The 25,409-nt window shown below is 44.2% G+C and overlaps 2 long non-coding RNA genes and 1 pseudogene across 4 annotated transcripts in view; 1 reads left to right on the top strand and 2 right to left on the bottom strand.

Moving 5' to 3' along the window:
* The window catches only part of LOC116284245 (uncharacterized), a 74,546-nt gene that overhangs the window by 3,864 nt on the left and 45,273 nt on the right, over positions 1-25,409 (top strand). The window lies entirely within an intron of this gene.
* LOC102538943 (rho GTPase-activating protein 20-like) lies at positions 176-7,031 on the bottom strand (annotated as a pseudogene).
* Positions 7,937-19,334, bottom strand: LOC140687068 (uncharacterized). 3 transcript variants are annotated; one of them, XR_012061124.1, is made up of 8 exons: positions 18,259-19,334; positions 17,055-17,200; positions 16,248-16,388; positions 15,165-15,242; positions 13,459-13,525; positions 12,131-12,299; positions 10,910-11,098; positions 7,937-8,201 (listed from the first exon to the last, which is right to left on the bottom strand). It is a non-coding gene; the product is annotated as an uncharacterized lncRNA (long non-coding RNA). The 3 variants fall into 3 exon arrangements; XR_012061123.1 differs by lacking the exon at positions 13,459-13,525; XR_012061125.1 differs by lacking the exons at positions 13,459-13,525; positions 16,248-16,388.

Here is a 25,409-nt window from a genome sequence, read left to right as displayed (position 1 = left end):
CAGACTGCCCAGATGCGCCTCCTCCAGGGTGGTAATATGAGCCATAAGCAAATAAACTGGTTATCTAACCCATTTTTATTGAATCAGTATGAAAATGCAGAATACAATAGGAACAAGTGTAAAACAATAGGTGAAGAATAGAAGATAGAGTAGAGTCAGATGTGATTATGGCCATTTCTAATCTTTAGGAGCTTCGAAAATTGTGGACAGGCATCTGCATAGACCCGTGGTAGATGGGGCCTTGGCCTAATACTGTCCTTGTGCATTTTTGAAAATGACTGTTCCTGTCATTCACATGGATTCCAGTGGTTGTCCTGTTGTCACTGATGAATTGAAAAACAAAGTTATCTTAGTAAAGCACATTCTCAGGTACTAGACTCAACGAAATTCCTGATTAAATAGATTTTCCTAAAGATTTCCTCAAAACAGTGAGATAAATGTCATAAAACCAAAAAATGTCAAAAATGCAAAGGGATTGGGAGAGGGTTATAGTTCAGTGGTTCAGTGTGTGCTTACTACACATGAGGTCCTGGGTTCAGTCCCCAGTACCTCCATTAAGATAAATAAGTGAATGAATGAATGAATGAATGAATACATACATAAAATAAAAATAAATCTAATTACCTACCCCACCAAATACAAAGAATCTCATGATACATGTCCCTAGGTTCTGAATCTAAACTCTGCCTTATCAAATGGACTGCTGCCAATTAGCTGTGATTACCTAGGCTCAGACGATCCTAGCTCAGAGTTCTCAGAGGAACTTCTACTGGCCTTTGTAATTGGTTTTTTACATATTTACTTTACCTCCATTATTAATCTTGACAATAATCCTAAAACTTAGATGTTTTTATTCACATTTTAGAGATGAAGGAACTGAAACTGAGCTAAAATAATTGGCCAAAGTTAACACAGCTGTGAATAGTAGCCCAGGAGTTGACAGTCTGGAAAGGTGGTTTGGCATCAAATCAAGTCCTTTTTTCTCACTGATGCTGGTTCTTTTCAACCTGTTTCAAAGGCCCTGGAAGCCTGTGGTACCTCAGGTACCACTAAGCAGGAAAAAAGGGGGTGAGGAATAAACAAGGCAGTGCTCTGGGCCCCTCACTCTATTTTCAGCCTGAGCACATCTGATATATATGAGTCCCATTTAAAGTTTTGTTTGAAAAAACTTCCAAACACTGTGTTATACCCTGATGTCTCCTAATGCTGTACTAGCAACTTCCTGCAGTCAGACCTGCCTTACCCTTTCTTTGGTCTCACAACGGTATGAAAGCGTCCCTGACCTGGAGCAGGTGGAAATCATTGCTCTTGGGATGTGATTTGGGCTCCAGTACTGCACTGTCTAAGCGTCTCCCATGAGCCCTGGCAGCCTTGCTGTCTTTCTCACCAAAGCCACATACATGATTCACACACCCTGCAGCCCCCTCCCTGTTACTAGTGATGTCACCTTCATCAGGAGTGGCCGCGCGCCCTCCCCAGAGGGAAGGGGTGTCTTCTCCCCAGAGCTGGAGGCCGTTTTCCAGGAAAAATTGCACAAAAGAAATCTGAAACACGTAAGGGCAAAACGGGGTGTTCTTTTCCATATGGCATAGTTATAAATCATTTCATGTCTAACTCTTGAATCTAAAAAATGTAAGAGAATTCTGAGAAAAATTTGGAGTTGATTAAAAAATGAGTATGCAAATCAGTTTTCTCTAATAAGTGATACTTTCAAGAGTACTTTGGGTACAGATTTTAAAATTCTTTTAATCAGTGGGCTAAAATTATATTTGTGGCCTCGTTCAATAGCTAACATGTTTGTAACAATGGTTACATCTTTAAAACTAGGATAATTTTCAAGTGACCCATGAAGGATACTTGGGGTGAATCTGTGTATTCTCTTACTAAATTTTATTTATTTGTTATTATTTCATTTTTTCCAGTTTTATTAAGTTGGCATATAACATCTTACGGTAATTAATAAAGTATCCAATAGATAAAAACTTGAGAAATTCACCTCTTAAGTGAAGAAATATCTGAAACTTCAGAAGCAGAGATTTCTGTGATTTTTCTTGTGAAGGAAGGAAGCAGCTGGAGAGAAAACAGGTCTGTCTGACTGCCTTGCCTCGTCTTATGCTGGCTGTCAGGTTGAGCTCGGGGAAGACCTGTGATCTTACTAGGCCTGTTGTGGCTCTGTTCCGATGTTCTGGAATCTTTTACTAGCCTCCTCCCCCTGCAGTGGGGGTGACATAGAAGCTGAGTATCCTTCTGAGGGACTGCAGCTGGCAGAGGAAGGCCAGTGTGTGTGGAGCCGTGGGTGCTCATGTTGCCCAAGCCGCCGAGATGTGCCAGCAGTGACCAGAGGAGCTGGGTGTTGTTGTCATTATGAGATGATGAAATCATGGGACCTTCGCCTTAGTTCACACTCCCTCAGTGATTAGGCTGAGAATTGAACCTCGGCTGTCAGACCCCAAAGCTCAGGTTCAGTTCTGTGCCGTTATCCTGCTCTTATCTCTCTGTGGTTCAGTCTCCTGGATGGGAAAGGAGAAATGACTCAACTGCTCTGTTTCCCACTTAACAACCCACCTTCCCATAACCCCAGATCAATGACTCTGCCCCTCCAGGGGAGTGTATTTAAAATGTGCACTTTAAAAAACTGGTCCATCACAGTTAGTACCACAGATTTCAGGTTCAAAGTGGGGACCGTGCCCCGCAAGGCATAAAAATGAGAGATCTCGTTACATTTTTTGTGAAGTCCTTTTCTAGTTCTGAGCTGGTGGCATGAGGTGGACCAAGAAGGCTTGGGGCTGTACACTCTGATAAATTATAAACTGTCATCTGATTGAATGAGGAGTGTTTTTCAATGTTGTGGAGCACCCAAAACGTGTTTCAGTAGGTTAACATTGGCTCTTGGCAGCTGATCTAAAAGCCTACAGACAGAAAAATGCACTTCTAAACAAAGCATGTCGTTTTGCTTAGGAAGTGGAAATACAGAGACAGAGAACAGAGTACGTCTTTGTAAACCATGCACACAGTCCTCTCTCGCAGAATTCTGAGCATGAATGCATACAGAAATGTTTCATTGATTTCAATTTCTGAACCAGATAATAACTTTTGTGGTTGATTAAGTGTTTGAAAAGTTAAGATCGTAACACTGGCAGATTGATTCTCTGGCACCTCTTTTTAGACCAGTGGATTTCATCTCCAACAGTTCCATGTCTTCAGCAGGTGTTAAATGGTCATGGATTCAATATTAATAAGATTAGGATAAAAATAAGAATTCAGTAAGAGCAGTAATGCATGCATCTGTTTTTCAAGTGGCTTCTATGGGTAGCAAATGCAACCATTTGACATTGGTCATTATTTTAGTGGACAGAGCTGTAAACTATAAGCTAATATTTTCCTAAGAGGATGTTGGTTGTGTTTTTGAGGTGTGACTGTCATTACCTCCAGGTTGCAGTTATTTTTTCCTCCGCATTCCCTTGATCAAGGACACTGAGCCATCTGTCATGGAGACTGGCTGTAAAAATACTTCCTTCGATATTTTGAAGGAAATGCTTCTATAGCTTAAAAAAAAGATATATATTATTATGATAAATACATACTGGAGAAATAACAGAGAAAACATTAAGTTAAAAATTCCGTTCAGGCCTCACTTCCTTCACAACGTCCAGTTTGTGACCCCGGCAGAGCTGGGTTGTAACTCTACAGACTCGCACACCCAGGAGGGGCTTGGACTCTTCTCCATCTAAAACTAGAAGCATCACAGCAGAGTCTGGACGGCAGTGAGAGTGATGAGGGAGGCACCCCCCACCAGCTGGGCCTCACTCTCTGTGTCTGTGTCAGCACTGGTCCCAGCTGACAAGGTCTGGTGCTCACCCATCCCGAATCCTGCGAGTGTCTGAGAAGCCCCGCGCACGCCCATGTTACTTGTTTACTTCAGACAGTGCTTGCTTTTAATTCAAGGACGAGAGGTTGTGACATAGAACACACACCCCTCACACTCTTGCGCACATATTACAAGAAAACTAGGCTTTCTGAGCGAGGTGTGCATGCTTCATGGGGAAAGACTACTCATAATAGCTTCAGTCTTCTTTTTTAAGCTGTGTGAAAGTTCAGTTTGCAGCCTTTTAAGCAGCAGGTGCTAACATATCAAAATCCCCAGTGGGTGCCTACATGTTACTCCTTATAACTCCTTGAATGGAATACATCCTCCCAAATAGGACATGTAAAATAGAGTGGAACTACAGGCCTCTGAGTGTCAGGGCTAGAGGTACGCAAATGTAAGCTTCCTACGTGGGGGCCTGGAAAATGTGTCACTTTAGAGGGCTGATGAACAAATCTTTTTTTTTTCACTTAAAGTATAGTCAGAGATAATGTGTTAATTTCTGGTGTACAAATCTTTGTATCACAGAATTGGGCCTATTAAAGTGTATGAAGTTGTAATTTTTTTCCCTGGGGGGTGGGTAAGATGGTAATTGGGTTTCTTTGTTTGCTTATATATTTATTGATGGAGGTTCTGGGGAATGAACCCAGGACTTCGTGCATGCAAAGCATTCATTCTACCCCACCCCTGAAATTGTAATGTTTTGTGCAAGGGAAATTTTTGCATCACCTTGCTAGTTTCAAAGGCACACCGGGCTTCCCACTGGTCTCACTCCACAGCCCAAGACTTCTCTTAATAGGAGCTTATTCAGAAAATGCTTCTAGGCAACTGTGATGATTGTAATGCAGTCAGTGTTCACATGCTCCAGTCCTTACTGAACTGCTGTGTGTGCGCCAGCCTCTCTCCTGAGCACTGCCGACGAAGCAGTGACGGCAGGGGACAAGGTCTCTACGCTCTCATCCCTGTACTGTGTTCTTGGTGTGCAGCACCCTCTCTTGTCATTAGGGTTTTTCTCTGTGTTCCCTCTGGAGTAACCCCAGTGTTTTTGGAGGGAGGAAGCGCTCCGACTGTGGCTGGTTCCGGGAGTCTGGGAGGGGACAGCAGGGTCCGTGCCTCATGTGTGCAAACTCCATGCACTAGGAGCTTGTGTGTCCTCCTTCCTGGACCCTGTGCTGTGGAGCTCATGGGTGAGGCTGCTTGCTGTGAAGCCTGAGCATGACTCAAGCAGGATATGCCAAGGGTGTTGCTGTGGGACCTCTGTCTACAGTTTAATGGCAGACTCAGTGTGGTGCTGATAAATATTCATTTCTGGTTTAGACCAACTGTCTGGTTATTTGACACATGGTATTATCAAGGCCAAGTTTGCAAAGTCTGATTCCCCATTAAGATCAGTCAGCTTCAGGAAGCAAGAACTTTAGGAGTGTCTTAAGAAGTGTACCCATGAGTAGCCAGCCTCTTGCTAGTCTGTGCTTATAATGGGAAATAGACAAGAGCCTAACTCTGACTAGATGATCAAATTCATTCCATGTGCACTTACATATGGCAACACTCATCTTGCTCTTTGCACACCTAGTGTGTAGTATGATGGTGTGAGTGTGGTCGGGGTCAGTTCTAAGTCAGTTCTGAACTGTTGCTATTTATCCCACAATCAGATTATGACCCAGCATTACTCGGGGACAAGGAAAGCCCAAATGTAGTGGAGCTTCTAAGGCAATTTTAATGACCTGTTTGTAGTCATTACTACATTAATATATTTTTATTCAGAACTGCTAACAAAAACCAAGATGGATTGATTAAATTCTTTTTCTGTCCTATGATTCCCTTTGTAGAAATGTAACTAGATACCTGACTTAGCTGTATTATTTCAAAATCAGCCTATTTCTTCTATAAATCTATTGAATTTTCAGAATGCCAAACTAATTTTGACTGCTGCACCCACTTTAGAAGACAGATTTATAGAAAGAGGCGTGTGGTAGGAGCTGGTTACCACGTAACTCAAACCATGGGTGGTGGGTTAAACGTAACAAACATGAACAAGGGAGGCCAAAGGTGGTAAAGGAGGTGAGAGGAGGCACACGTGGTGCCATCCTCCCTACACTAGCTTTCAAGTAAATGCATTAGGAGACGGGGAGGGAGGATGATGAAATGATCGCAGATTTCAGTGGCTTTACTGAGCATGTTTTGATTCATTGTAAGGCAGATGTTTACTTACTTTGATAAACTTGTATAAGTATTTCCAAAAGCTTAATATGAATTTGTGTGTGTGTGTGTGTGGAAACTGCCCACATTAGGAAGGCGGTAAGGAAGTCCTCAAAGGCAGAAAGCTTGTTTTGGTACATTCTGTACTGGTGAGTGTTTTGAATTTATTATTTATTTTTGTATTTGATTGGAATTTTCAGGAGTGAAGATGAGAGGGTTGTGATGAAAAAGGAAAGTATACCTAACATGGGACTTCTAACACCCAAAGCAGCTTCCTTAAATTTAGACTTTGTGGAGTGTTTTCCATTTTTTCAGATCCTTCCTCTATTACACCTGTTGTTCTTCGGCAGTCATGACGAAGGACCCCTCACAGAGCTTCAGAGTCACTCTGTGCAGATAATGCTAGAGCTTTCCCTACCTTTAAGACGATTGTCACCACAAGAATGGACTCATCCTCCAAGTTCACTTTGTCCCCAGATTTCAGCTTCTCCTTTAGGGCTCTGCATGATTTTATACAGGCTGATTTTTTGAAGATGTGTTTTGTGAGTGGCCCTTTTTGATTTATAAACAAAAGTGTATCCTAAAGGGAAGAAAAGAAAAGCATGTGGCATCTCCTATCTCCCAGCCCAGAGCAGGTGCTTGTCCTCTTTTGGAGAGACGGAGCGTGTGTGAGGGCCCCGTGTGGAACTGGAGGGACTAAAGCCAATTTGGAATTTTTTTTCAGTGTCTCTAAATGTATTTTCTACCCAACAATCCATTTAACATTTATACACTGAAATATTTTAAATGCATATTTAATCAGATTTTCCTTTTCTGTGAATGTACACCGTGAAGTCGAACTTCTCTGCATTGAGACCTTTGTAGAGTCACCCTCTCCTTCCCCGATCCTGTCTCATTCTTCCCTGATACAGATGCTCTTCCCCAAATATGGTCATCTTTGCCATATTTGGCATTCATTTACAGGCATGCCTTTACAGGCATTCATTCTGTGTTTAACCCCCCTTCGCTGACTGTGTACCCCAATTCTACTGCCTGTATTCCTCCCCTCTTTTAAATCAGGCTCAAAACCCCTCCCCTCCCCTCTGGGTGCATCCCCTGCTCATCAGGCTTTCCTGTCCTTTTGCTGAGTGGCTTGCAGCACAGACAGATGACAGGTGCTGGAGTCAGGGAATCCAAGGACTCTGGAATCTGCTATGCTGTCTGTCTGACCTTGGGCACAGCACATACTTTACTGAGGCCTTTTTATTCTTCGTTTTTGGAGATGATGATCATCACAGCTACTCTAAATTTGCTGTGAAAGATGCCGGGACTGGAGTGGGGTGACGTGTAACTAGTGTGATACATTTCTTCACATCTGGCGTACAAGTTCTTACATCTAGTGTAGTGCTCGGAGAAACAGTGGGTGCTGAGTAAGTGTTAACACTGACGTTTCAGTACATGAATTGCACAGAACACAAACCAAACTCTGTGGCTTTGGCTTGACGCTTTCTGTCAGGATTAAACAATTCATATTTACCAGAGGATGAGGCTTTTTATACTTAAACCCTCGGGTTGCAAATCGAATCTCTGTGAGAGCTGACTTGTAAGACTCAATAGACTCAGACAGAGGAGACTTCAGACTAGTGTGCCGTTCAAGGAAGGAGACGAAGAGGGATGATGAGGGTAGGGGGACTCGCAGAGCTTCACACACGCAGAGCCCATTTTAATGGATCTGGGCAAGTGGATGTGGGTCTTTGCTGAAACCAGTGGAATGGACAGGAATAGTTTTTCCTGCTGTATGTGCTTTATGACTCTGCGGTATTGAAACCAGATTTTATTCTCTGAAGTAATATCAACAAAACGTCTCAGCCAAAGCCAGGGGCTGTGTAAAGACTTCTCCACGTGGGGATGGGTTTGGATGAGAACACATGACCTGTGAGAGCTGCCCTCATCAGAGGAGGGCTACAGAAGATCAAAATGAGGCCCACCAGAACTGGGGCTGGCAGCTTGTCATCCTCACACGCGTCCCCCAGAGGAGCTTCAGAGAGCTGTCTTGGCTTTGCCGTTGGTAGAGTTGGGCACTGGTTGTCCTGGCAAGTGCTGGAGCGCCACCAAAGGGCCCAGCTCCTGACAGAACTTGTGTTGGCTGTCTTGCGACCTGAATGTGATGAAGAAGAGAGATTATTACTAGAAGTAGTTTAATTCATTTAACCTTATCCCTGCTATTTCCATTTTACGGCAGATTTCTTGCATGGCTGGAAGAGAGAGAAGCTGAGCCCCTTGTTGTATAGAGTCTCCCGCATGCTGACATTGGCTCATTGGATTTTTATGGTGTCAGTGTGTCCTCCTTCCCCAGGCCCTGCAAACTGCTAGTGAAGCTGAGAGGCTTTATGAGAGTTAGGGTGACTCTCCTAGTGACAGCACTTTCCGGACAGCACTCTCTCCTGCCTCTGCCCTGCGTCCCGTGGGTCCCTTAACCTGTAGGTATACAAGGCTCCTGACAAGTACTGTCAGCAGATTCTAGTGTCAGATCTCATTGTAAAAGCTAAAAAGATTTGGTATTCCCTAACAGAGTTTGGTAATCACCTACTTTCATAATGTTTCCTCCTACTCTTAGATTTTCTGTAGCTTTCTGAATAGCCAATGATGGTCAGCCTCCTCCCATCACAAGGATCTGCCTTTCATGACACAACCTGCCTGACCCTACTTCTCAGCCGGCCTTTGGACCCTCTCCTTTGGGAGGCCACCACCCTCAGGCAGCTCCATGGATGACTGTAGTCAGGGGCCTTGGGTAGTAGTCATTAAATGCTGGCTTTCTGTTAAGACGCTGGGTCCCCATGTTCCTGGGACATCCTACCTAGCCACCCAGAGATGATTTTTACTCAACAGCCCCTGTCAAAGGAACACTGAGGAAGGACTTTTCAAAGAAAAAGTGTTAAGCAATGAAAAGCTGAGTTCAAAATTTCTGCTGCTCAGCTATGAATATTTTCCTGTTATTTTCTTAATAACCTGCTTCACATTTGCTTAAATACCCTGCTCAAATAACCAACTAAAAAAGTCAACAGAGGAGCCAAGTTGTAGAAAAGTAAACAGATGAGTAACATTTTACTAAGTATCCTTAAACATCCACCCACTTACCTTTTCTGGGATGTAGCGAATGCATCACTGTGTCCACTCATCGTGGGCAGAACACTTATGCTGGATGAGGGAACCAGGAGGCTTTGTTCTGCCATTTAGTTGGATAAGTTACTCAAAACTCTGTGAGCTTTGGTTTGCTCAGATTTAACATAAATGGCGCTACGTACAGCCCACTACACTAAGTAGTATAATGTACTACTCAGCCCAAGACATGGCTCATAGCAGCCTTGGTCAAAGTATTTCCCTCAGAGGGTCTAAAGCAGCCTAGATATCAGTGTCCTCCCCCAAAGCAGTCCCCACCTCTGTTCTCCACTTGGTTTTGCAGTCTTGAGAAGGTATGCATGCATGAAGGAATGCCAGCATTCTCCCTAAGGCTCTTCCTGCCCTCACAGCCATACCACTGTCATTTTAAAAGGAGGGAAGGATGAAAGCAAATATATTCTTGAACCCGGAGGAGCTTCCTCTGCATTAACATGCAGAAAGGCTTATTAAAGATACATGTTTGTATAGGTTAAGCCGTTTAATGCAACGTAGTTTCCCTACTCTTAACCAACTTTATTATTTCTAAAACTCTCCAAATGCGCTCCATTGCTCAGCTTTCGTGAGAGGGATGCTTATAAGAAGAGTGCTTCATCTCTTGCTACAAAGCTATATATCCAAATACTCTTATGAGCGTAGACAGAAAGCAAAGTAGACACTGAGTCCTGTACTTTCTCAGACATACTTTCAGGCTCAGTAGGACCTTTCATAATGTACATTGTTTGGTACTAGAGTTCATGTTGCTTCTGTGACCAGTAAAAATATATGCTATATGCATGAAAAATACAGAAACTATTAAGGTGATTTTATAACCTTGCCTTTCTTAAACCTTGCCTTTCCTGGCAAGATTTAGGTTAGTGTTTCATCATGTTCAAATTCAGGATTGAATATTACAAAATAAAATTTTTGAGACATTGTGCTTATAGAATAACAACCATAAAAATGAAAATACTTTTTTAGTAGAAAAGAGAAATTCTACTCTCACCGCAGTACTTCCCAGATTAGTAACACTTCCTTCAAAGAAAGAAAAGGGGGGAAAATTGCAGGAGGAAAGATTTAAAAAAAAAAAACAACCCATGAACATTCAGTATGGTTCCAGTTGCAAGCTGAGTGTGAAGCAGACGTGGGAAGTGAGCTTGCTGTGGAGGTAGAATTCAGAGTTCAGTTCTGACTAGAACCCTCAAGGCCACTTCAGCCTAAGGCCATAATAGAATCCAATTCAACTCCATAACTCTCCGTCTCTGGAGTTCTTCCATTCCAGGTGTGTCTGACACGTACAGTCATCTGACCGCCTCCTGTGAGGGTCTGAGATGCTGGACAAAACACTGGGACGGGTACTATGTGTTCCCAGACTGGAAGAAGCTCATGTTTTATTAAGACAGACGGTAGTAGACACACTTAATTTTATGTAGAAAGAGTAGTGGACACACTTAATTTTATGGGACACAGAGAAGGGCAGTCTGCCTGGAGGAATGAAAACAAACACAAAAACTGAACCTTCCTAGACATGAGTTGGGGCTTAATCTCAGACCTTTAGGGTTTCTCTGAGCTTGATTGTGGGTGGGTAGTGGGTGCCCACATCTACTGTCCCTGCACCCCCACATGGAGAAGCAGCTCTATGCGTGAGTTTGGTTTCAAGAGCAGAGATGTGAGCCAAGAGAAGACACCTGAGGGAGGGAAGGGGCTCACCTCTCCCCTGCTGGCTCCTGGCTGGGTGCCTGGGCTTCGGGACGAATTGGCCTTGCATCTCTGGGGACCTCTTCTCCAAGAGGATGGCCTCCAGGAGGGCAGAAGGAGAGGCGGAGTCTTCCGGTCCCTGTGGCAGGAGCGCAGTAGCTGGAAGATGGTTCATTTTAGTTCCATAAGGATGTTCATGCCCTGTGTGCAGATAAACTAAATATGGATCCAGGCTGCTGGCTGTGGGTGTGGTCAGACCCACCTCACCATGGGCGAGGGCGGCACCCTGATGTGGCTGCCGTTCTTCTAGGGCTTCTGGGCAAAGAGGTCTGTGCCTCCTGAACGAGCATGAAGTGGGCTGACATGGAGGACCCCCTGCAGAAGCAAGGTGCCCAAGCAGAAGAGTTTGAAAAGGAAAGAGAAAACTCTTCTCAGACACGGTGCTTGGCTCGGAATGGGTAGCTGTGTCAGTGCGTCGCACAGCGTGACTTCCCCTGTGTGTCCCTCTGAGGGTGATGACAGCCCCATGGTTTCTGCCTTGACAGGGGCACTAGGTCTGTACGTGTTAGGCAAGTTACTGGCCTTACATTCCTCCTTTTAACCGCTTACCCCCACATAGACCCATAAGCGCCAAAGTAAATGTATTAGTACACGTTGGTGCTTAGTATTTTTTACGAAGTTGGACTGTGTTAGGAATTGCTGTGTTCTCTATTGTCTCACACGTCAGTTCAGCAAATAGAGTTTTCCTTTTGTCAGCTCAGTAGCCAGAGCTGCTCAACAGCAGCAGGGAGGTTTGTCTCTGAGTTTCCCTCCCACTGCTGCCTTCCCCTCAGGGGGCCCTGCCAGGGAAGGCTTAGACATGAGGCTACACGGTGTTGGAAGCTCAGAAGCCAAGTGCAAATCAGTGTTTACAGAATGCAGACCTTCCCAGGAAATCACTGGGACTTGCCAAGTGATTTCTTTTGCTCGTTCGTGCTTTAAATTTCTTAGGCTCCATAGAATTCTCAAGGCCCCTATGCACTGATGTGGATTTCATTTTTTAAGAATAGAATGAATGTTCCTTGTCTTTTATTTCAGATTTATTATTGAGTACATCTTGGGGAGCTCTTGCCTTTGCTTTTCATGTGGTGCAAATGCAATTTCAGTGCCCTGTTCAGAACAAAAATCATAGTGACTTCCAACTTTTAATACAAAGGAAGCTTCCATGACAGCAATAAAATACAATCAACTCACCAGGATAACCAGGAGCTTGTCCACAATTGAGAATTCAGAGCATGTAAAAATTGCCTGCAGAGCAACTGCTAAGGTCCCATCATGAATGACAGGCTCTTAGGATTCCTTAGAGCAGCCGTGGTGTGTGAAGCCATTCTCAGGCTGCAAGTTGTCATCTTCGTGATTTTATCTAAATTAATGCATTTTATTAAAATAAATATACCTAAATATTCAATTCTTTTCACTTTATTGCTGACAAAGATTTACAAAGATGTCAACATTTTAAAAAATCATGAAATAGTTGAGGGGACTTTAGTCCTCAGCTGTGTACTTGGTGACCCCATATATTCTAAGAGTAGAATATGCATTTCATAGAAAAAACTTGGTTGTTTGGATTTTCCAGATCATTTGAAAATGTTCTTCAGATCAGTTGAAAAAGGGTAATATCCCTGGAGGATTGTTGAATGGATTAGAAAATAGGAAAGGAAGAAAGAAAGGACGAAAGGAAAGAAAGAAAGATAGATCTTGCTTGTAAGAGGGAGCGCTCTAAGATTTCTAGCAGGAGTCACTGTTCCCATTACCATATTGCAGGGTCTGCTGCAGATCCTGCCCTTCCCCTTGTTTTAATCCCTCTATTTTCACGGACCACACTGCACAGATTTCCTGATCCAAGAATAGGTATTATTTTAGCTAATTTGCTCTAGTAACTATTTTAGGAGAAGTGTGATCTAGTTATAGAAAACCTCAAGAGCAATGCTGGTAAACTCACCTGCAGAAACAGCAAAGTAAGGTGCTTTAGGCCACAAAGACTTGAAGAGTCTGAATATGATTATCTCATTTTTTTTCTGATGCTGAGAAAAGTTTTAGGCATGGAGCAGGTGTTAAATAAATATTGGATTTAGAGGCATGTCTGGATTTTAGAAGATTCTTGTAAAATGGAGACTACTTAGTGGCTAGGAAATGGAACAGAGAACTTTAAGACTGGAATGTGGAAAATAATGTGTGAGGAAAGAGATTCCAATTTATGTTGCTTTCATGCCTATGTAATGAAGTAAATCAATAAGTTAATAAAGTTTTTCAAGATAGCTCTGTTTGTCAAGGAAAAAAGTAGTGAAGAAAAATTCACTTTCTCTACCCAACTACACCATAAGCTGCAGAATGAAGAGATGTTCTCCATGCCTGGGGTAGAGTAAGTGCCTGGGGTTATTGAGTAAATGTATGAATGAGTATTGCATGAGATTTTCATTGTTGAGGGTATTTAAGCTTCAGACTGATTAACTGTAACTTTGAGACTTCAGGGTTACAGTTTGTTATGCAATCAGCCTACCTTAGGTTTCCCTGACACTTACCAATGAGTGGTTACGAGGCCTTTTTCTTGCCAGAACTGACCCATAACTGGTATTCTTTCTCAGAGCCCTTGGGGACAGAAAGAACTGTCGCTGCAAATCTTTCCCAGTAGGTACTTGAAGAACACATTTCTTTAGCATTACTATATTTCCAAAAAGAATTTGGACCCGTAGAAATGGTATTAGATCCACAGGGGTGGAACAGTTTTTGAGTTAACAGTCCTGATATCAGTAGTAACTCCTGGTCCTTCTTGCAGCCTCCAACAGGCCACCTGAGATTTTTGTCCCTTTTGATAAAGGCAGAGGATCTATGGAACCACAGTGCAAACAGCCCTGTCCTTTGTAGGTGGTCCATGGCATAAAAAAATCACGGCAGTGCCCCTTCACGGTGGAGGGAAAGTCTAATCTCGAGAGCCCTCCTTTCTGCTGTCTCTAGACTCGTTGGAGAATGTGGCTTTTCCTTTCAATGTTCCTGCCCAGACAAGCATGTTGTCCAGAGCCACGTACTCTGCCAAGGCTGTTCTTGAGCAAGGAGAACTTGGGCAGTGTCGGCTCAGCAGCTGGGAGCAAAAGGAGGAAAATGCCCAAGAGACCTGGGGATGGGAGAGAGAAGGCAGCCCCGGGGCCTTGGTGCCGCCAAGCCCCGCGCCAGGGGGACAGGGGACAAGGACTCTGACCTAGAGCACAAGTGAGATGCAGAAAACACTCTGTCCCAGCAGATTTACTGCCTAGAAGTACTGGAAATCCCATTTGAAACAAGTTTAAGGGCTGCTGCATTATATTAAAAGAGTCCTCCAGGGAAAGGAAGATAAAGCAGAAAGTGTTTGAAATAGTGTTGGTTGCAGGTGCTGTGCTTGTCATGTCACAGTAGCAGGTTTTCCCATTTACAGAGAATTGTATGTAAGCAGCTGTGTTTCCTTCAATTCTGTCCATCTGCGCGTCAGTCCCCTCCCCCTTTTTCCCTTTCACAACTTCATCCTCAAACATAGCCATGTCTTTCACCAAAAAATTTTCCAACATCTCACAGCAGCCCTAGCAAAACATAAAGGAGCAGAGACTGGAAGGCAAAACAAGGTGAAAGCGATGTGTACACACACGTCCCCAGATCCATCATCTTATTCAGAACTTGTATCCTTTACCAATTCACAAGAGGCATTAGCCATCTCCTCCTCAGGACCTGTCTCAAGGGGACCTGCCTCTAGCCAGCTGGTCTTTATGTCAAAATTTATAGCAAAAACCCTCATTTAGGATTTATCATACTGAGATTGAGTCCTCAGCTGACAATCAGGATAAATGGGGATGGGATGGGAGGTATAGGGAAGAAGATATAGAAAGAACAGTCTAATAGAGTAGGTAATATCTGGGCTCATACACATATTTTATTATCTATTATATAATGTATATAATAAAGAATGTTATTAGCACTCTAAAAGTATAGCCCTAATTCATTATGCTGTCACTTTCAACTCACATAGAATTGTAAACAGAAATACAAGAATAACACTATTGTATAGGTTGATAATCTAGCTTTACTGCTTTCAATTTCTAAATTCGGGGGGACAAAATATGACTTAACCATCTGTAATAGTCTTCTGTCTCATGATGGGAGGTACACCACACACAAATACATGCATGCACACACACACACACACACAAATCTCAAAAATAAAAGTTGGTTTCTAACTAAAAAGAACTTGCAGGTAACTTACAGTTATTCCTAGCTTTGAGAGTGACATGTTGATCACATCATTTGCTGTGTCTGAATTCATTATTCTTATAGTTATAGACTGTAAAAAAAAAAAGAGAGAGAGAGAAACATTGCTCTAAGTTTAAAAAATATTAAAACAGATGAGTAAATAATTATTGTCAAATCATGATCCATATTCTACAGGCAAAGCTTGTGTTCAGGCAATGACAAAGGAAAGCACATGTAGAGCCCAGCCCCCTAATTACAGTTTATTTTCATTTGTTTATATAACATGAAGCTAGTAAAAAGCATTTCAGTGAAATGTTTTCATCACCCTAAAGCAAAAAACTCTGTGTCCAGTAAGTACTAACTCTCCATTCCACCCCCATCCTCAGCCCCTACACTACCTTTTGTTTATCCATTCCTTGGTTGATAAACACTTAGTTTGTTTCTTTTCTTTCTTTCTTTCTTTTTTTTTGGCTACTATGGATAATGCTGCTATGAACATTTCTGTATCAATTTTTGTGTGGATGGTTGTTCTTATTTCTATTGGATGTTCTGCAGGGGCTGCCACATTTTATCTTCCTACCAGCAGCACTGCTCCTGCCTTCCCCATCACCATGTCAGGACCCAATTCATCAGGAAAGTAGAATTCCCGCTTAGCTCCCCACCCTGCCTATGTCCATGGACACAGCTTGTAATGACTCAGGCCAGTCTGCAGAAGAGTAAAACAGCTAATAGCCACGCACTAGGTGTCAGGCAGTGTTACTGTCTTATATGTGTTTATGCAGCCTTTGAACCAGTACAACATGTAAACGTGGCTTCTACATTTCCCCCTTCCCTAGAAAAAATGTTTCTTGGACACTCCCTTATCAAAACCTTTGTATATTCCCAATTGAAACTGCTTCCTTTCACCTGCAACATGGAAAAGATATTAAAGAATAGCAACCACTAATCTTTAGAGAAATAATTCATTTAAAGAAAATATGTAGAGAATGATACAAATATGATTCTTCCCAAAAAACTTTCAGAATTTTCCTTAAGTCAATAGCTGCATTCTAGAATTTGATAAATTAACAGCATGGTAACATTTTAGTTGTCTTACCTTTGTGATGATAGGTGAGATTTTGGTAGCATGGGGTGAGGAGGACAAGAAAGAAGAGTTGAGTGCTGTGATTCACACTCGATGTGCATGACAAGAATGAGACTTGGGCTGTGATTGTTGCAGGTGAACGTTGCATGACCCCTGTGAACCCAGAAGTGCTGACTCAGGATGGCCACGTTCCCCATCCTCAGTCCAACCAAGACTGTGTCTTGGAAAACTGCCCTGCACTCCATGGAATCACACCTTTGCTTTAAGATGGTCACCTGTCTACAGACACCAAGAAGATAGTCCGTGCACAGCAATTCAGACAATCTAATATTTGATGATTCATCTTATTTCTATAATTAAATCCTGTCTTTAAAGGAATTAACTTGGGAGTGTAAAGGCAATTTTTCAAATGTATTTGGACTACTTGATAGGACTTGCACAAGAAAGATATTCCAGGGATTTAGAAACACAGATGCTCTCTGGGCATCGGGGGAAGGCTGTGAGAGAGGGCCCTGGAGACTCGACCTCGTGATCCTCCTTCCACTGACATCCTTTCACCATGGACACGTGAGCTCCAGCTCCCCAAGGGGCTCCTATATCCCACTTGAAAAACCACGGAGCAAAGCTAAAGGAAAGTCCTCCAGTAGTTCCCCTATTTATCATCAATTGCTTATAAAAACCTTTTTGGAGGGGAAGTGCAAGGCACGCAAGTGTCATATTGGGAGGTCAAAAAGTGGGTCACTGACTTAATATATAATCCAATTAAAGTGTTTTCCTTTTTAACTCGTGTAATATACAGGACCAAGCTGTAGGTCTTACTTAAAGGTGGCCATGAAGTTCACTGTGGGCCAATCCAAGACAAAGGACTTCCATGCACTGATGGCTTCCCCTGCTTTGTCTGTACATGTGGCAGTCCACATGGTGTTCAGTCTATTTCATATTTTATCTTGAAGTTGTTATTGTACCTGCAAAGAGAACCAGACAAGACTTCTATTAGTTTGTTTCTTAAATGTGATGGAGCCACTACATTCATGGTAAAATGCTAGTTCTCACTGCTCCAGGCAAAGCATGGCTCTTTCATCTCTATGACCCTCTGTGCACAGCACATGGAATGGTTAGATAGGCCTTTCCCAAGTGTGTATTGAGCAGAGGCTGGTGCAGGAAGGCCCTGAAAATGATCATATGAATAATGATCATGAATATACTCAAATGTTATGGGAATGATTTTGAAGGTAATTTGCTAAAAATCATAGGAACTTGTACAAGGTGGCAGCATTCAGGCTGGCTGTTACTGCTGTCTATGAAATTGCATCTCCCTCATCCCTAGCAGCACCACCTTTTATACACTGATGCCCTCACTGACAGTATGGCTGTATTTGGGGACAGAGCTTTTAGGGTGCAGTTAAGGTTAAATGACGTCATCAAGATAAGATTCTAATCCAGTAGGATTGGTGCGCTTCTAAGAGGGAGAGAGATCTCCCTACAAGAGGAAAATTTTGCTAATATAAACCAGATATGGTGACTACTGGTTAAAAGCCTTTCAGCATAGTATTTCAACCCCTTCCTATGGCCTGTGGAGACCCTGTGTGACTGGATCCCCTGAACACAATGCCATATCTAATGTGCCCCATGCTGTAGGCTCCAGTCACATTGGCCTTCATTGAACTCCTCCCTTACAGGGTCCAAGCTGCACCCACTTAGGCCTGCTATTCCCTCGGCCTACAAGGCTCAGAAACCTTATCTGGGAATGGTGGCAGTGGCTTATCCCATAAGTCCAGTTCAAAGGCTGCCACTTTGAGCAGTCCTGCTAGACAACCCCTCTATAATACGGGCCCATCATCTTTACATGGCATCCTGTCTACCTTTTATCAGAAGCACTAATAATGATCTGCAGTTGTCCCCCTGATTTATCATCTGTCTATAAGCCCCGGACAAGAGAGACCCTACCTGTCCTATTTTCTTACAATAAGGGCTAGTGGACATGCAACTTTATGACTATTGGGAAAGGATGGTATGTGCATACTTGCTGTTTGATATTAGCAGTTTCTCCCTATACAGGAAGAGTTGCATCTTCTGCTTCCTCCAGCTTCTTTGGAGCTTTGCAGGACTGTGCATCAACACGGTATGATTGGTGCCCTCAGATGATGGAGTATTTTCACTGTGGGCGTGCATCAGAACAGTATGATTGGTGCCAGCAGATGATGGAGTATTTTCACTGTGGACGTGCATCACAGTATGATTGCTGCCTTCAGATGATGGAGTATTTTCACTGTGGGCGTACATCCGCACAGTATGAATGGTGCGCTCAGATAATGGCGTATTTTCACTGTGGGCATGCATCACACAGTATGATTGGTGCCCTCAGATGATGGAGTATATTCACTGTGGGCGTACATCCGCACAGTATGATTGGTGCCCTCAGATGATGGCGTATTTTCACTGTGGGCGTGCATCAGCACAGTATGATTGGTGCCCTCAGATGATGGCGTATTTTCACTGTGGGAGTGCATCAGCACAGTATGATTGGTGCCCTCAGATGATGGTGTATTTGCACTGTGGGCGTGCATCAGCACAGTATGATTGGTGCCCTCAGATGATGGAGTATTTTCACTGTGGGTGTGCATCAGCACTGTATGATTGGTACCCTCAATGATGGAGTATTTTCACTATGGGCGTGCATCAGCACGCTATGATTGGTGCCCGCAGATGACAGAGTATTTTCATGGTGGGCGTGCAACAGCATGATATAATTCGTGCCCTCACATCATAAAGCATTTTCACTGTGGGCGTGCATCAGCACAGTATGATTGGTGCCCTCAGATGATGGAGTATTTTCACTCTGGGCATGCATCAGCACAGTATGATTGGTGCCGTAGATGATGACGTATTTGCACTGTAGGTGTGTATCAGACACTATGATTGGTGCCCTAAGATGATGAAGTATTTTCACTGTGGGCATGCATCAGCACGAAAGGATTGGTGCCCTCACATGATGGAGTATTTTCACTGTGGGTGTGCTTCAGCAGAGTATGATTGGTGCCCTCAAATGATGGCGTATTTTCACTGTGGGAGTGCATCAGCACAGTGTGATTGGTGCCCTCAGATGATGGAGTATTTTCACTGTGGGCGTGCATCAGCACAATATGATTGGTGCCCTCCGAACATGGAGTTTTGCACTGTGGGCATGCATCAGCACAGTATGATTGATGCCCTACGATGATGGCGTATTTGCACTCTGGGCATGCATCAGCAGAGTATGATTGGTGCCCTCACATGATGGAGTATTTTCACTGTGGACGTGCATCAGCACAGTATGATTGGTGCCCTCAGATGATGGCGTATTTTCACTGTGGACGTGCATCAGCACAGTACGATTGGTGCCCTCAGATGATGGAGTATTTTCTTTGTGGGCTTGCATCAGCACACTATGATTGGTGCCCTCAGATGATGGAGTATTTGCACTGTGCGCATGCAGGAGCACAGTATGCTTGGTGCGGTCAGATGATGAAATATCTGCACTGTGGGCGTGCATCAGCACAGTATGCTTGCTGCCCTCACATGATGGAGTATTTTCACTGTGGGCTTGCATCAGCACAGTATGATTGCTGCCCTAGAAGATGGCGTATTTGCACTCTGGGCGTGTATGATCACAGTATCATTACTGCCCTCAGATATTGGAGTATTTGGCCTGTTAGCATGCATCAGAACGGTATGATTGGTGCCCTCAGATGATGAAGTATTTTCACTGTGGGCGTGCATCAGCACAGAATGATTGGTGCCATCAGATGATGGAGTATTTTCACTGTGGGCTTCCATCAGCACAGCATGATTGCTGCCCTAGATGATGGCGTATTTGCACTATGGCCGTGTATCAGCACACTATCATTGCTGCCCTCAGATGATGGAGTATTTGCACTGTTGGCATGCATCAGCACGGTATGAATGGTGCCCTCAGATGATGAAGTATTTTCACTGTGCACGTGGCTCAGCACAGTATGATTGGTGCCCTCAGATGATGGAGTATCTGCACTGTGGGCGTGCATCTGCACAGTATGATTCGTGCCCTCTCATAATGCAGTATTTTCACTGTGGGCGTGCATCAGCACATTATGATTGGTGCCCTCCGAAGATGGAGTTTTGCACTGTGGGAATCCATCAGCACAGTATGATTGATGCCCTACGATGATGGCATATTTACACTCTGGGCATGTAGCAGCAGAGTATGAGTGGTGCCCTCAGATGATGCAGTATTTTCACTGTGGGCTTGAATCAGCACCTTATGATTGGTGCCCTCAGATGATGGAGTATTTTCCCTGTGGGCTTGAATCAGCACAGTATGATTGGTGCCCTCAGATGATGGCATATCTGCACTGTGGGCATGCATCAGCACAGTATCATTGGTGCCCTCACATGATGGAGTATTTTCACTGTGGATGTGCATCAGCACAGTATGATTGGTGCCCTCAGATGATGGCGTATTTTCACTGTGGGCGTGCATCTGCACAGTATGATTGGTGCCCTCAGATAATGGCGCATTTGCACTCTGGGCGTGTATCAGCACAGTATGATTGGTGCCCTCCGAAGATGGAGTTTTGCAATGTGGGCATACATCAGCAGAGTATGATTGATGCCCTATGATGATGGCGTATTTCCACTCTGGGCATGTATCAGCAGAGTATGATTGGTGCCCTCAGATGATGGAGTATTTTCACTGTGGGCTTGAATCAGCACAGTATGACTGGTGCCCTACGATGTTGGAGTATTTTCACTGTGGGCGTACCTCAGCACGGTATGATTGGTGCCCTGACGTGATGGAGTATTTTCACTGTGGGCGTTCATCAGCACGGTATGATTGGTGCCCTCTGATAATGGAATATTTGCACTGTGGACGTGTACAGCACACTATGATTGGTGTCCTCAGATGATGGTGTTTGTGCACTGTGGGCGTACATCAGCACAGTATAATTAGTGCCCTCAGATGATGGAGTATTTTCACTGTGGACGTACATCAGCACACTATGATTGGTGTCCTCAGATGATGAAGTATTTCCACTGTGGCCATGCATCAGCACCATATGATTGGTGCCCTCATATGATGGAGTACTTTCACTGTGGGTGTCCATCAGACAGTATGATTGGTGCCATGACATAATGGAGTATTTTCACTGTGGGCGTGCATCAGCACAGTATGATTGGTGCCCTCAGATGATGGAGTATTTTCTCTGTGGGCTTGCATCAGCAAACTATGATTGGTGCCCTCAGATGATGGAGTATTTGCACTGTGCGCATGCAGCAGCACAGTATGCTTGGTGCGGTCAGATGATGAAATATCTGCACTGTGGGCGTGCATCAGCACAGTATGCTTCCTGCCCTGACATGATGGAGTATTTTCACTGTGGGCTTGCATCAGCACAGTATGATTGCTGCCCTAGAAGATGACGTATTTGCACTCTGGGCGTGTATGATCACAGAATCATTGCTGCCCTCAGATGATGGAGTAGTTGGCCTGTTGGCATGCATCAGCACGGTATGATTGGTGCCCTCAGATGATGAAGTATTTTCACTGTGGGCGTGCATCAGCACAGTATGGTTGGTGCCCTCAGATGATGAAGTATTTACACTGTGGGCATGCATCAGCACAGTATGATTGGTGCCCTCTCGTAATGCAGTATTTACACTGTGGGCGTGCATCAGCACAGTATGATTGGTGCCCTCAGATGATGGAGTTTTTTCTCTGTGGGCGTGCATCAGCATGGTATGATTGGTGCCCTCAGATTATGGAGTATTTTCTCTGTGGGCGTGCATCAGCACACTATGTTTGGTGCCCTCAGATGATGGAGTATTTGCACTGTGGGCGTGCATCTGCACAGTATGATTGGTGCCCTCAGATGATGGAGTATCTGCACTGTGGGCGTGCATCTGCACAGTATGATTGGTGCCCTTAAATCATGGTGTATTTGCACTGTGGATGTGCATCACCACAGTATGATTCGTGCCCTCTCATAATGCAGTATTTTCACTGTGGGCGTGCATCAGCACATTATGATTGGTGCCCTCCGAAGATGGAGTTTTGCACTGTGGGAATCCATCAGCAGAGTATGATTGATGCCCTACGATGATGGCATATTTACACTCTGGGCATGTAGCAGCAGAGTATGACTGGTGCCCTCAGATGATGCAGAATTTTCACTGTGGGCTTGAATCAGCACCTTATGATTGGTGCCCTCAGATGATGGAGTATTTTCACTGTGGACTTGAATCAGCACAGTATGATTGGTGCCCTCAGATAATAGAGTATTTGCACTCTGGGCTTGCATCATCACAGTGTGATTGGTGCCCTCAGATGATGGCATATCTGCACTGTGGGCATTCATCAGCACAGTATCATTGGTGCCCTCACATGATGGAGTATTTTCACTGTGGATGTGCATCAGCACAGTATGATTGGTGCCCTCAGATGATGGCGTATTTTCACTGTGGGCGTGCATCTGCACAGTATGATTGGTGCCCTCAGATAATGGCGCATTTGCACTCCGGGCGTGTATCAGCACAGTATGATTGGTGCCCTCCGAAGATGGAGTTTTGCAATGTGGGCATACATCAGCAGAGTATGATTGATGCCCTATGATGATGGCGTATTTCCACGTGGGCATGTATCAGCAGAGTATAATTGGTGCCCTCAGATGATGCAGTATTTCCACTGTGGGCTTGAATCAGCACAGTATGATTGGTGCCCTACGATGTTGGAGTATTTACACTGTGGGCGTGTATCAACACAGTATGATTGGTGCCCTCCGAAGATGGAGTTTTGCAATGTGGGCATACATCAGCAGAGTATGATTGATGCCCTATGATGATGGCGTATTTCCACTCTGGGCATGTTTCAGCAGAGTATGATTGGTGCCCTCAGATGATGGAGTATTTTCACTGTGGGCTTGAATCAGCACAGTATGATTGGTGCCCTACGATGTTGGAGTATTTTCACTGTGGGCGTACCTCAGCACGGTATGATTGGTGCCCTGACATGATGGAGTATTTTCACTGTGGGCGTTCATCAGCACGGTATGATTGGTGCCCTCTGATAATGGAATATTTGCACTGTGGACGTGTACAGCACACTATGATTGGTGTTCTCAGATGATGGTGTTTGTGCACTGTGGGCGTGCATCAGCACAGTATGATTAGTGCCCTCAGATGATGGAGTATTTTCACTGTGGACGTACATCAGCACACTAAGATTGGTGTCCTCAGATGATGAAGTATTTCCACTGTGGCCATGCATCAGCACCATATGATTGGTGCCCTCATATGATGGAGTACTTTCACTGTGGGTGTCCATCAGACACTATGATTGGTGCCATGACATAATGGAGTATTTTCACTGTGGGCGTGCATCAGCACACTATGATTGGTGCCTTCCGAACATGGAGTTTTGCACTGTGGGCATACATCAGCAGAGTATGATTGATGCCCTATGATGATGGCGTATTTCCACTCTGGGCATGTATCAACAGAGTATGATTGGTGCCCTCAGATGATGGAGTATTTTCACTGTGGGCTTGAATCAGCACAGTATGATTGGTGTCCTAACATGTTGGAGTATTTTCACTGTGGGCGTCCATCAGCACGGTATGATTGGTGCCCTCTGATAATGGAATATTTGCACTGTGGTTGTTCAAAGCACAGTATGATTGGTTCCCTCAGATGATGGAGTATTTTCACTGTGGGAGTACTTAAGCACAGTATGATTGGTGCCGTCAGATAATGGCGTATGTACACTGTGGACGTGCATCAGCACAGTATGATTGGTGCCCTCAGATAATGGCGTATTTGAACTGTGGGCGTGCATCAGCACACGGTGATTGGTGCCCTCTCATAATGCAGTATTTTCACTGTGCGCGTGCATCAGGAAATTATGATTCGTGCCCTCCGAAGATTCAGTTTTGCACTGTGGGCATACATCAGCAGAGTATGTTTGATGCCCTACGATGATGAAGTATTTGCACTCTGGGCATGCATCAGCATAGTATGATTGGTGCCCTCAGATGATGAAGTATTTTCACTGTGGGCATGTATCTGCACACTATGATTGGTGCCCTCAGATGATGGAGTATTTTCCCTTTGGGCGTACTTCAGCAAGGTATTATTAGTGGCCACAAATCATGGAGTATTTGCACTCTGGGCGTGCATCAGCACAGTGTGATTGGTGCCCTCAGATGATGGCATATCTCCACTGTGGGCATGCATCAGCACAGTATGATTGGTGCCCTCAGATGATGGCGTATTTTCAGTGTATGCGTCCATCAGCACACTATGATTGCTGCCCTAGATGATGGCCTATTTGCACTCTGGGCGTGTATCAGCATAGTATCATTGCTGCCCTCAGTGATGAAGTATTTGCACTGCTGGCATGCATCACCACGGTATGATTGGTACCTTCAGATGATGAAGTATTTACACTGTGGGCATGCATCAGCGCAGTATGATTGGTGACATCAGTTGATAAAGTATTTTCACTGTGGGCATGCATCTGCACAGTATGATTGGTGCCCTCAGATGATGGAGTATTTTCACTGTGGGCTTGAATCAGCACAGTATGATTGCTGCCCTCAGATGATGGAGTATTTGCACCTTTGGCATGCATCAGCACGGTATGATTGGTGCCCTCAGATGATGAAGTCGTTACAGTGTGGGCATGCATCAGCACAGTATGATTGGTGCCCTCAGTTGATGAAGTATTTTCACTGTGCGCATGCAGGAGCACAGTATGCTTGGTGCGGTCAGATGATGAAATATCTGCACTGTGGGCGTGCATCAGCACAGAATGCTTGCTGCCCTCACATGATGGAGTATTTTCACTGTGGGCTTGCATCAGCACAGTATGATTGCTGCCCTAGATGATGGCGTATTTGCACTACGGCCGTGTATCAGCACACTATCATTGCTGCTCTCAGATAATGGAGGATTTGCACTGTGCACGTGCCTCAGCACAGTATGATTGGTGCCCTCAGATGATGGAGTATCTGCACTGTGGGAATCCATCAGCAGAGTATGATTGATGCCCTATGATGATGGCGTATTTCCACTCTGGGCATGTATCAGCAGAGTATGATTGGTGCCCTCAGATGATGGAGTATTTTCACTGTGGGCTTGAATCAGCACAGTATGACTGGT

The sequence above is a fragment of the Vicugna pacos genome, chromosome 18 (genome assembly GCF_048564905.1).
Source record: "Vicugna pacos chromosome 18, VicPac4, whole genome shotgun sequence".
Classification (NCBI taxonomy): Eukaryota; Metazoa; Chordata; class Mammalia; order Artiodactyla; family Camelidae; genus Vicugna; species Vicugna pacos.
The sequence above is the reverse complement of the archived record's forward strand: the minus strand, read 5'-3'. Positions and strand labels throughout refer to the sequence as shown.